Source organism: Acanthopagrus latus, unplaced genomic scaffold (assembly GCF_904848185.1).
Source record: "Acanthopagrus latus isolate v.2019 unplaced genomic scaffold, fAcaLat1.1, whole genome shotgun sequence".
Lineage (NCBI taxonomy): Eukaryota > Metazoa > Chordata > Actinopteri > Spariformes > Sparidae > Acanthopagrus > Acanthopagrus latus.
The window spans coordinates 1-9,705 of record NW_023504075.1 but is presented as its reverse complement, the minus strand read 5'-3'; the positions used below and the strand labels follow the sequence as shown (position 1 = coordinate 9,705).

At 45.2% G+C, this 9,705-nt stretch overlaps 1 long non-coding RNA gene across 1 annotated transcript; it reads right to left on the bottom strand.

The window, feature by feature from the left end:
* Window positions 1–506: 506 nt before the first annotated feature.
* LOC119016229 lies at window positions 507–1,069 on the bottom strand. The gene is made up of 3 exons (XR_005073923.1): window positions 972–1,069; window positions 735–821; window positions 507–544 (listed from the first exon to the last, which is right to left on the bottom strand). It is a non-coding gene; the product is annotated as an uncharacterized LOC119016229 (long non-coding RNA).
* Between the last annotated feature and the right edge of the window lie 8,636 nt (window positions 1,070–9,705).

The following is a 9,705-nucleotide window of genomic DNA, read 5'->3' as shown; positions in this document are numbered from 1 at the left end:
TGAGGGTGACCCACTTGCTGCAAGCGGGGGGTAGTGCAGAGGGGGCTGGGCCTCCATAGTAGGATGGTGGTGGCATCAGAAGCTCTGTCCCCGGCCCCTCCATTGCCACCATGAATCTTCCTGAAGTTGCAATGGTGGTGATGACGCCCACCACGAGAGTCCAAGTCTGGATGGGGCCAGAATGAGATCAACACAGAGTTCAGCAGGGGGACACAGAGGTCAGCCGGGGGTCACAGAGGTTAGGAGGGGGTCACAGTGAGTCATAAGGGGGTGGTCACAGAGGTTAGGAGGGGGTCACAGTGAGTCATAAGGGGGGGATCACAGAGGTCAGGAGGGGGTCGTTGAGGGCGTCACAGAGGTCAGGAAGGGGTCACAGTGAGTCATAAGGGGGGAATCACAGAGGTGAGGATGGGGGTCGTTGGGGGGGGTCACCGACGGTCAGGAGGGTATCACAGAGGTTAAACATACCAAGGTCTCCATTTCTGGTAGGAGCAGCAACATTCCAGCAGGAACTGGATTCAGGTCCGTTGGGGGGAACAGGCGTCTGACACAGAGGCAGAGACAGAGATGTACTGAACTCTAACTCAGACCAGACCTCCTCAAAAGTCACCAGTCTGAGGGGACTCAGTCTGTCCTCAGTGGTCTGAGGGTTCAGTGATATTATCAATAATATTAAAATCAACAATATTAATTATCAATAATACTTGTCATGTGTTGGTTTCGTTGCCGTTTACCCTAACCCGAAGGTGTAGTTCTCGTAGTTGTGATGATATCGACTGCCAGGGTGGAAGTAGGTCAACTGTGGACCAATCAGATGATGGCTGAGGAAACAGGAGGAGATCCGGCCCGAATTCATGAGGCAGACAGGAGACACACACAGGACACACAGAGACAGAGAGACAGACATACACGACAATCAGTTCAGTTGTGGACCAATCAAACCTGTTGAACATCAGGACAACAAGTCCCACCTGGAAGCTCCATAGCGAGGAGGTCTGGCTATGGGGTGGTGGTGTGGTGGAGCAGAGGGGTGGTAGGCCATGGCTCCTGGGAACGGCGGGGTTTGCGGGTGGGGGGACCAGCTGGCTGGAAAGCGGGGGGGGTAGTGCAGAGGGGGCTGGGCCTGCATTGTTGGGATGGTGGTGGCATCGAATCTCCGTACCCGGCCCTCCACTGCTACCATGAAACTTCCTGAAGTTGCACTGGCGATGATGACGCCCACCACGAGAGTCCAAGTCTAGATGAGGACAGAACGAGATGAAGACAGAGTTCAGCAAGGGGTCACTGAGGTCAGCATTGGGTGACCGAGATCAGAAGGGGGTCAAGGAGCTCAGCATGGGGTCACAGTAAGTCATAAGGGGATAACAGAGGTCTAGGAGGGGGTCACAGAAGTCAGGAGGGGTCACGGGGGTTAAATATACCAGGTCTCCTGTTCTGGTAGGAGCAGCAACATTCCAGGCAGGAACTGGATTCACTGGTTTCAGGTCCGGGTGTCTGACACAGAGACAGAGACAGAGACAGAGATGTACTGAACTCTAACTAACTCAGACAAGACCTCCTCAAAGCTTGACCCCCTTCAATGTGAAATATATTTCCACACAACGTCTCAGAATTCTTTTAAAGATCAGTTTCACTCTCACACTCCATCTGTCCTCATCTGTCTGAGGGTTCTGAGGGTCTTGTTTTAGGGTTAAACTTAGTGTCAGGTATAAGTGGTTTGTTACTTTTTTCTGAGTTCCTCGATGATGAGGGTGACGGCCGGGGAGTCTGTTTCTACTTCCTGATTGAAAGCGTTGGAGTACTTCCCTATTGCCTCCAAATGCACCTGAAACACAGGTGGAGGTGATGACACCCACATGTGAGACAGACAACAAAAGCCGTCCCACAACTACACAGTCCTGACCTGATTCAGTATTAACATCAGTATCGTGAAGTGTAATGTACCTGACAATTGTTCTCCCAGGAGGTACTGCCTTCCTGCAAACAACTCTGTAGTCTGTCTTCTGCATCTCTGTCTCACACACACACGCACAGATAGACAGACAGAGAGACCACACACACACACACACACACACACACACAATCAGAACTACTGTCTCAACAGAAAACCCTCTATATCTTTTCTGTCAGATGTATGTAACCAGTTACCTTCGCAGGTATCCAGCCGGATGTTAAACTCCACATCTCTGTAATACTCTGCATCCAGAGACCTCATCACCTTATATGAAAGAGACAGTCTGGCGCGGGGCGGGGCTTCTAGTGGACACTGACAATTAAAACATTCAATTTTGCTCCATTTCTCTGACGGTTTATGTTTTATTACCTACAAATTTAACTGAAAAGCCATCAGAGCTCGTATGTGCTGAGTCACCATGAGCCAAGCTCAGTTCTGTTCACACGAGCAGTGACCCGAGTCTGAAGAAGGAAGCAAAACCAGCAGTTCCTTCAGTGGCCACCTGAGGCTTCAAAAGCAAGTCAATCCCCATAGATTCCCATGTTAAAATGTCCAAATTTACAGCAGATATAAAAATGTTTGCCAGCCTGGTACAAAAACAGTTTTGGTCATGACAACTGTATGGGGGGTGAGTTTTTCTATAACTCACCCATATAGATATAATAAGGCTTAAAGTTAGACATAAAAAGGGCATGGCCATGCCGTAGCTGTTTGGTAGCTTTGAGCTAGGTGGGCGTGTTTCATCAACAGGGCTTCATTCACCATTTTTAGATTAGCTGAGACTAGGAGCCCCGCCCACTTTGAGCTTCAGAACAAACCTGCAGGTGGACACCATGGATCAATGCATTTCCCCCACCATCCCCACTCCACCCCCCACCCCCACCTTTGCCCCCCTCTGTCACAGCTCCTCGCGTCTCTTCAGCAGCTCCCCGGACTCCACATCCTCCTGCTGGACAAAACACACAGGTGTGTTAGAGAGTGACATTATAGCAGTTACCTGAACATAACGGACAACAAAACAGAAATCCACATCAAGCCAAGAAATCTGACCGCAGTGCGATGATGTCATCTCTACATCAGCTGTCAATCTGTCGAACATTAATGTGTGTACCTGTGAGCTTGATCCTCAGGTGTGCTGTGTCTATAGGCTGACCTTCAACTCTGCAGGCCTCCATCGCCTGACAGAGCTCCGTCTCTCTGACAAAAAACACCCCGAGTGTAGAACAGCTCATACAGGAGAGCTAGACAGACAGAACGACAGACACAAAGACAGAACACTGTTTGTTTCTTCTTTACTTGTGAGGGCCCTCACTGTCATGATCTCACCGACCCACCATCGAAATACATCTCACCTGAACCTGGTTCTGACCTGAACCTGGTTCTGACCTGTGACCCTTCACTAAGACCAACACAGTGGGTCTGACACTAAATGTTGCACACAACCGTTGTCAACCATACTGAGCCACCAATCAGTGATCTGCACTCACACTGACGGAGGGCGGCAGAGGCGTGGTAAGTCCTTGGGTAAATGATGTCATAGTGACCATTGATGGAGTGGGACAGCAATCACCTGGACAACAGACAAGACAGAGCTGGCCAATCAAAAACACAAAGAAGAATGTCATGTGACCTGCTATGTTCATCGTCATGACAACCATCAAAGGGAAAAATAAGAGTATTCACCTCAACTACGAAGTTGTCCTCTGAGATCACTTTGGCTGGAATCCCCGGTAATCGTAGATCAGGAAACAACACTACACACACACACACACACACACACACCACACACACACACACAGACACAGACACAGATAGACACACAGAAACACACAGACACAGCCACACACACACACACCCAAGTCAAGTTCTGATCTAGGTCTAGCTCTGGCCTAAGCTGGATCTGTAGGTGAAAGCGATTGACTGATTGAGGTCACAGAAGGTGAGTGAACACCTGAGAGCCTCTCACCTGTACAGCTGAGATAAAGCTTTGATCTCCACCTGACCCACCGTCTCCTGAAAAACACACTCACTGTCACACATTGCCACAACTATCCACAGGTAAAAACAGTGATTCAATGGTCAAAGGCACAGCAGCTCACGTTCGGGTTCTCCACACGTCCCAATGCTTTCAAAGGAACCTTCAACAAACTGAAAAACAGGGTGGAGGAGAGGGAGGGATGTAAGAGAGGAGGTGAGGGAGGAGGTGAGGGTCGAGATGGAGGGACGAGGTGAGGATGGAGGAGAGGGCTGAGGTGAGGGTGGAGGTGAGGGAGGATGTAAGAGAGGAGGTGAGGGAGGAGTTGAGGGTTGAAGGTGAGGATGGAGGAGAGGGCAGAGGTGAGGGTGGAGGAGAGGGCCGAGGTGGAGGACGAGGTGAGGATGGAAGGAAGAGGGCAGAGGTGAGGATGGAGGAGAGGGCAGAGGTGAGGATGGAGGAGAGGGCAGAGGTGAGGGTAAATGAATAATTCATTAGTTAACGATCTCAGACTCACCAGCTCAAATTTACATCTGTTGGCTCTCATGAAGTTAGCGCAGTGCTGACGGACCCTCCGGTGTAGTTCTGAGAGTAATACAACTCACACACACACACACACAACACACACACACACACACACACACACACACACACACACACACACACATTAATTAAGCATCGTGACAAATGTTAGCGTGATGATAATCTGTCTGTGTATATATTTTGTCAGATGAAAGAAGTAAACTGGCCAGGTACAGTTTTATATTGAGGCCAGTGTACTAAAAAGCCTGTGTAAATGTGTAAATGTATTATTTTATTGGTAAGAAATATTAGCGACTAAGGAGTGAGTTCATGAGCTTGGTCAAGAACTCACAGTAGGGAGGAGTGACATAAACTAGTTTATTTGGAAATATTTTTCATCATTATTGTGATTAATTCAGTTATAAGCTGCTCATAGATATTCCATCATTTGTTATGTTTATCTTAGCTGGATCAGCAGCAGCCAGGGGTCAGAGGATGCTCAGTCAGTAAAGCTGCACAAGATGGAAAGAGCAGGGCCAGATCAGATAACTGAGCCATATCAGGCCTAATGCAAAAGAAATAGCAGTTCAAAACTTGCAAGCAGACCCTACATTTCCAAGAGAAATGGTTTAAAAGAATTTCCTTGGATTCATTACAGTCATAGTATGAATGTAGTCCTGTGCTTTTACTGTGTAAAAGCATTTCAACTTGACAAGTCCTCAATGACGAAAAACACTGATTCCAATATTTGTCTCCGCTGGGTCAGGAATTGTAAAAAAGGCTGTGGAGAAATGACAGATCATACAAAATTCAAGTCTCATAAGCTGACAGTTACTACACATTGTCAAAAAGCAAATCCATTTAATTCTCAGCTTTCTAGTGCATTGGCAGCATCATCAGCAAATAGCAAGGCTATGCTTGATGAGATCATGAGCTGTGTGCATTTTCTAGGCAGACGAGGCCTGGCTCTCAGAGGAAGGAAATCTTTCTTGTGATGCCATTGTGGACCAGTATCCAGAGATTAACAGGAGGATGTTGGATGTGCAGTTAGCCATGTTCACGTCAAAGAACACCTACATATCAAGCACAGAAGCTGCAGACATCCTGAGAGGCATGCTGCCTGAAGTCAGAGGTCTATTTGATCAGGTGGAGGTCCTTGTGAGGCTGTTGTTGGTTGTTCCAACATCGTCTGCTGAAGCTGAGAGGAGTTACAGTGCACTGAGGAGGTTAAAGACCTGACTCAGCAACTGCATGAAGCAGAAACGCCTGAACAATGTGGCAGTTTGTCACATACACAAGAAAGTGTTGATGCCTTGGACAGGAGAAACTCTGCCAGAATTTTATCTCTGCCAATGATCGAAAGACGTCATGTGTTTTGGAACCTTTGGATGAGTTGATTATGTTGACCCTCCTGTGGACTTTGGTCAAAATGACCCTTGTTCACTTACATTTCATCAAAAATAGGATTTTCTTCCATATAAACTGCCTTTAAAATGAGTTTTACACCCATTTCAAATAAAATTGATTACTTGACTACTTACTCTGAACTATGGAATTTTATTCAATTTCTCCCCACCTGTGATATTCCTACCAGTTTGACCTGCCCACTACTGGGTGGTGATATGTAAATGAGGACTGTTATTATTTTATTATTATTAAATGTTATTAATATTTAAAATAAATAAAACTGGTTTGATGAGTTGGAGTGAAAAACAAGGTTAAACACCAGGTGATAAACGTTTTGCTACATGCTTTGCAACCACTCAAACCAAAAAAGGGAACAGTAAACTTAAAAGTAGCAATAGAAAACTAAAAGAACTACTAGAAACAACAGTGAACTGAAGGAGTTAGAGTTTTATTAAAAATACGTGTGTCTCCCCCCACCTCTGAATCAAAAACTTCGTCCTTGCTTGTGTTTATTCAAAACTGCTTAAATGTGGTATCTGTTTCCAATGGCGACCTGCTCAATCAAGACTGTGTGCAGAGTGATAACTTTAGACACCAGGTGCCGTCACCTGGTGCACACCAGACCCCCACACTCCGCACCGCCATTAGCTGTGACTTTTAGCCCGACTCCACCCGCTCAGACACGGCTCGGAACAGACTGCACGCGTCCCCGGGCCACCATCTTCCTGTAGAGGCCCAGACTGTACAGGTACTTGTCCATGTCGACGTTAGAACTTATTGAGGGCTTTCTTCATCTGCCGCCGGTAAACACACAGCAACATTCACGGTAACGTCGGTAAACTCGCTCCAGTTCACGCGCCACAGCTCGAGTCGCCGTCCACTGGAATGGTCACGATAGATCACTGTCAATCTGAAATATGTCAGCAATGCTGGTTACTGATTGGACTGGTCGTCTGTGAACGGAAGGACATAATTTACAATGTTTTCAAAACAAGAGCACCGCTAGTGACGACCTACGCGCCGCTATTATTTAATTTTGATGCAAGACATGGAAATGATGATGGTTGAAGTTTTATGGTGTTTTACCTATTTCGGCCATAAGCGGTCATATTGACATATTGACACATCATTTCGCAGGGTTTCATCAAGGCCGGATTATCCATAGACTGGGTTGGGGTGTCACCTCATGATACAAGCTTTAAAAATCTTTTACGTAAATGTATATATTATTCACTGGAAATTGTTGAAAGACCATACATTACTCGTTTATGAATATTCATTTCACAAAAATAACAGCAATAATAATAAAAAATCACGATTACATGACCCAGTCACAGCAGAAGCACAAAGAAGACTGATATCTGAGACTGCTATCAAAGTTAGTAGATCAGGTTTATATTTTCACAGCCATTTGGTTTATAACTCTATCCTGAAGCTACGGAATTTCAGAATAAAAGCCTGTGACTTTCTACTTGGCATCTGAGTCATCTTTCTAGCCCAGGCCTTACATATGGGGTGTTTTCTGAAGCCTAAGATTTGTCTGATAAAAGAGTTCATACTTAAAACTTAATGAGCTTATCTGTTAATTCCTCTAGGTGTTTCAGAACTAATGTATAATTTACTTTGTGTGTGTGTGTTTGCTTCATAAGGGAGACTAGAAATTTTTAATACTGTTTGAAGAAATTTGTATTTGAAGAAGTTTGTACTTCTGGTCTGATCATGAAAGTGTATAAAAATTAAAACATCTATCAACACCAACATTTGAACATGCTTGTAATGTAGGAAGACCTGAAAGTGTAATGTAGACGTTCACACGTTCACACGTTTGTACATTTGAGATCTAATCATGAAAACATTTTCAGCGTACATATAGTTCAAATACCCATCAGCACCAACACTGAAGTGTCTCCCCTTGTAAAAATATCTGAAGGGTAAGACAGTTTCCATGTACTCTTGATAATGATAAAGGAAAGTTCAGTGCTCACAAACTTGAGCTGCTGAGATTTTAACAATTCTAAACCCAACCAGGTTCCCATATGGGCAGAGGCTCTTCCAATTTTTTTTAAGTTAACATTTGTGTTAACACTCGGACTAAAGTGTGCATATCACACTTTTGCAATATTACACTTTCACCTTTCATGAGAATACCTTCTTAATCCCTTGTGTTTCTGTTTTAGTCCTTTTGAACAATTTTTCTGTGGTGTATAGTAGCTCTGCGCAAGCACCGTCCAATTTGTTATACCCCCCGTGCAATGACAACAAAGACTGTTCTATTCTGTTCTATTCTATTCTATCATATTTAAGACCACCATCTCAATATGAACAGATGCAATTTTGGAGCCACAAATCCACTTACATTGTGCTAAATAGCCACATTTGCCCAACAATCATTGAAAGTCACCTACCCATTCACTGAGGCCAATTTCTGCAGTATACATGAAGATCGGGCTTTGCAAGTGTTCGGCTGATACTTGTTCAGCCAGATCTTGGTGTTTGGACTAGCAGTGAGTCTTGCCATAAAGCTGACACTAGGACCTGTGACATATCTCATGGCTGTAGTTTTGGACCCAGAGGCAGACACAGTATACCATGTCCAGTAAACTGGATTTATTGTGGAAGCTGGTGGAGGAAAAGAGCGGCACTGGGTAAGGCAGCGGACCGGAAGGTAGGTGAGCAGGTTGGAATGGTTGAATTTAATGAGTTGAGTTGTAAGATGGTTGGAGGTGAAGCTGGCACTGGAAGGTGTTCCACTTCCTGTGTGTAGCCAAACTCATAGTTAATGATGCATCTGACCACTGCTGTGTCATCCATGCACCTCACAATATAACAGATTGGATGCCCAAACATATTCCATAGGTGTGTGTTTGTATGTATGTATGTCTGCATGTATGTATCTATCTAGAGGAGCCTCACCAAATGAAAAACACACAGGGACCACACAACTGAAAATACATACGTCAAGTAGATGGACCTTTTGCAGGTTAGTAGTATAAATAATTAGTAGTGGTCATTTCTGTTAAAGTAGGTTGTTTCCATCAGCCGTTTTTCTAAGAGCCACACTATCACAGAGCTTGGCCTAGCCTACTACATCAGATACCATAAAAATCACTCTAACAGGCATGAAAACGGGTCAGGGTTGAAAAAGGTGAGAAGGATTCGACTCCTCTCGGGGGTCCAGGGGCATGGCCCCTCGGAAGACATTTTTTAATATTTCATATTCAAGAGCATCAACCTGATGCATTTTTGAGAGAAAAATCAAGCAGAATTACAAGACAGTATGAATGTATAACAAAGTATCTATCTATACATGGTCACATTATGCTATATAAGAAATGAGACTGACAACTTCTCTCATGACATGCGCAACAGCACAAATTTAATAGCGCAATCTGCTGCAGAATTAAAAAAAGCAAGCCCTTAAAGAGTGTGTTTTGACTGTGTCTTCTTCCTGTGCACTTCTGTTTGACAGTGTGCCTGCAGTGCATGGCTGCCCTTGCTTGCATAGTTAATAGCAGTTTTTATACCGGGCAGCAAGCCGCCAATTCTGTTGTACTTTTTGTGGCTAGGTCCACGGATTTAGAGAGAGGGCGATATATTGGAGGTCTGTTCTGGTCCACCAATTTGCCGCCTGGGAGATTACACCTCAGAGGTTATCTAAATCCGGGATGTTGATGTGCCAGCTATGGCATGAGATGGGTGGAGGTGTAAATGACCTGCACTGTTGTGCGACCCACAGCCGGGGAGTTTTAAAACCAGGAAACAGCTGATCACAGCAGTCAGTCCATCACTTCATCCACGGACATTAAGATGAACAACTGGACAGCTGCAGAGATCCAGGAGATGCAGC